Source organism: Etheostoma spectabile, unplaced genomic scaffold (genome assembly GCF_008692095.1).
Source record: "Etheostoma spectabile isolate EspeVRDwgs_2016 unplaced genomic scaffold, UIUC_Espe_1.0 scaffold00003593, whole genome shotgun sequence".
NCBI lineage: Eukaryota > Metazoa > Chordata > Actinopteri > Perciformes > Percidae > Etheostoma > Etheostoma spectabile.
This window is the reverse complement of record NW_022603047.1, coordinates 34,106-37,340: the sequence shown is the minus strand read 5'-3', so window position 1 is coordinate 37,340 and position 3,235 is coordinate 34,106. Positions and strand designations below refer to the sequence as shown.

General features: G+C 45.3%; 2 non-coding genes across 2 annotated transcripts; both read left to right on the top strand.

Moving 5' to 3' along the window:
• The first annotated feature begins 841 nt into the window (after nt 1–841).
• Nucleotides 842–915, top strand: trnat-agu (transfer RNA threonine (anticodon AGU)). The gene has a single exon. It is a non-coding gene; the product is annotated as a tRNA-Thr (tRNA).
• A 1,665-nt stretch (nt 916–2,580) lies between these two features.
• trnat-ugu (transfer RNA threonine (anticodon UGU)) lies at nt 2,581–2,653 on the top strand. The gene has a single exon. It is a non-coding gene; the product is annotated as a tRNA-Thr (tRNA).
• The last annotated feature ends 582 nt before the right edge of the window (nt 2,654–3,235 follow it).

The following is a 3,235-nucleotide window of genomic DNA, read 5'->3' as shown; positions in this document are numbered from 1 at the left end:
ACAAACAATAATAGTGTGTGAGTGTGTAATCATGTGGTTGGGTTATAGGTTGATACAAACAGCATAGTGTGTGTGTGTGTGTGATGTGGTTGGGCCTCCGTCCTTGGTTAGTGAGATACATGTTTCAATAAGAGAACGTGAGATACATGTTTCAACAAAAAGAACATTTTGTGAAATGCTTGCATAAGCTTTTATGAGAACAGAGTGTGACAATCACCCATATATCGCTACAAAGCCAAGCAGTTGAATATAGTACATCGAATATATCTTAAAACAGTGAGTTAGGGAAACTGTTACAGCATAGCGGCGTATTCTGTCGAACTTCACACGCGTAGTCTTCTCTTCAAGCAGACTTACTGCCTCCTGGTCTTATCTTGACCTGGTTACCACTTTCTTATTTTGTATGGCAGCACATCCAGCTGCTAGAGGTTTTCAACAATCTGGAAAGCTCCATGTTGGAAGGAACAGTGGACTTGAGAAGGCACTGTTGCGGCCGTAGCTGTTGCTCCACGATCCGTGCTGGGCCCTGAAACGTTCCCCCCCAGTCTGGTTCGAATGGTGACTGGTCCACCTGGTGGACCGAGCTTCACTGGCTCTATGAGGGTGAGATGTGGATGATCAGCACCAATGGGAAGGAGTGGGCTGGCGTTCTTAAACTGCTGAAGGGAGAGACCTGTCAGGTACTTATACCTCTTCTGCAGACTATCTACTGGATAGGATTGATCCGCCAAGCCTAAGCGAGCTAAGCCGTTACTCCCAATACTGCCAGTCAGTATACTGTATGTTTAGCTTGTACAAGGTAAAAGACAAATCAAGACTTAACAGGACAGTTATTTGTGGAGGTGCTGTGGCTTAGTTGGTTAAAGTGCTTGTCTAGTAAACAGGAGATCCTGGGTTCAAGTCCCAGCAGCACTTTGTTGTTGGAGAGATGACCTCTTTTGGCGTGTCATCATCATGTCAACCCAATCCTTGTGAAAGTACCCTGGTAGCAAATGAAAATGGCATGTTACATTTACACAGAAACACTAATAACATGCCAACAAGGTGTTCTATTTGCCTGACAACTAATGAAATTAATTAATAAATGCGCTACTTTGGCTCCACTACAGTTCTGTGTCAGTCAACTGCTCCATTTCCCTCGCCACTGAGTCAGACTTAATGCCCCATCCACAACAACATCTGATTAGCAGGCAACTTAAAAACATGTACAGGTAATCTCTGCAACAACAAGGTGCTGCTGGGATTTGAACTCAGGAACGTCTGCTGATTAGACAGGCACTTTAACCAACTAAGCCACAGCACCTCTGGGGATGACCACAGATGCATGGATGCATTATGGAGGTACTCGTTGTAAACAACTGAGGTGGTTGGGTCATCTGGTAAGGATGCCTCCTGGGGTTCTCCGTAGAGAGCTGGTCCAGGCCCGTCCAGCTGGGAGGAGGCCTCGGGGAAGACCCAGAACTAGGTGGAGAGAGTACATCTCCAACCTGGCCTGGGAAAGCCTCAGGATCCCCCAGTTGGAGCTGGTTTATGTGGCTCGGCAAAGGGCAGTTTGGGGTCCCCTGCTGGAGCTGCTGGACAAAGATGGATGGATGGAGGGAACCCTTTTCACTAGGTCATCATATTTTTGCAAGACAGACTTCACTGTAGGAGGCGCTGTAGCTTAGTGGTTAAAGCGCCTGTCTTGTAAATAGGAAGTCTTGGGTCCAAATGCTAGCAGTGCCTGGTTGTCATTTAATAAAGTGTTTCCACATGGTTTGTGATGCTTAACATGTGCCACAAAGATGAAGCCTGTTTTTCTAGAGCACTAAAGTGACATGTTATGTTGTTTTGTACCATAACATTACATGTGTCAATGTAAAGCGAATAAAAGCCTTTTGTTGGAGGTGTTTTAGCAACTTTAGTGTAAAGATTATAAAGTTTTTAATATCATGAATTTCAGTCTTACCTTGGAAGCTTAGGGCTCCTGCACACTGCCTGCATGGCGTGAGCGTGTCAGCTGAGGTTAGAATGCCTACCGTATTGGTCAATACTGTTAACATGAGAGAAATAAAAACAGACATGCCACACGGCAAACACTATGTTGACTGTTGAGGAGGACTAAATTAGGACTGTGTTTTAAGCTTTCCATGGCTTTCCATGAGAAATGGCATGATAACAGCTGTTTTCAGTGTTGACTGAACCGCCTGACCGGAGGGAGTGGATATGTGGTCTATCTGTAAAGTGTCTTGAGATAACTCTTGTTATGAATTGATACTATAAATAAAATTGAATTGAAAATTGAATTGAATAATGATCTTTGTGATGAGGGGACTTATGGTATGGAGGTTGGATTTTACCAGGGCTGTGGGGAAAGGGTCTCTCATCTCTCAAGGTCCTTGCATAGGACTTCTGTGGTTCTCGGTAGGTCTGCCTATGAACAGTGAGTCCTGAGGCGTTGCTCAAGGACACGTCCAGTTGTTTTCATTTGCCGGAGTTCGTAGGGGTCCCCTACTGGAGCTGCTGGACGAAGGTGGATGGATGGAAGCAACCCTGTTCATTAGCTCATTGTATTCTTGCAAGACAGGCTTTTCTGTAGAAGGCGCTGTAGCTTAGTGGTTAAAGCGCCTGTCTTGTAAACAGGAGATCCTGGGTCCAAATCCCAGCAGTGCCTGGTTCTCACTTAATAAAGTGTATGCATATGATTCGTTATTCTTAACCGGTGCAACAAAGTTACCAGTTGCCTAATTTTCCAGAGCACAAAAGTAACATGTGTTGTTGTCTTATAACATTATATGTGGCTGAAAACAGTCTATACCAGTGTAGTGGAATGCTGGCTTTAATAGGTGCAGGTGGGGTGCACGCTGTTAGGTCAGCCATTTTGGGAATCATTGGTTTAGACTTCCACCGATGGCACTCATCAAGTGTGCAGGTGATGACGGATGGCCTCGCGCCCTCTCACCCATCTCACTCCGGACACCCATCTCACCCCGGACACAACCAATTCCAGCTTCTCCCCTCTGGTAGGCGCTACAGAGCACTTTACGCCAAAACCAACAGACTCAGGACCAATTTCTTACCACAAGCTTACCACATCACTGATGAAATATTTGCACCGCTCGTCTATAGCTTCTGAATGAGAGTAAGTTTGTTGGTTTGTTTGTAAGTAGTACTCAAGAGGGTGTTGTGACTTAGCTGGTTAAAGTGCCTGTCTAGTAAACAGGAGATCTAGGGTTCAAATCCCTGCAGCACCTAG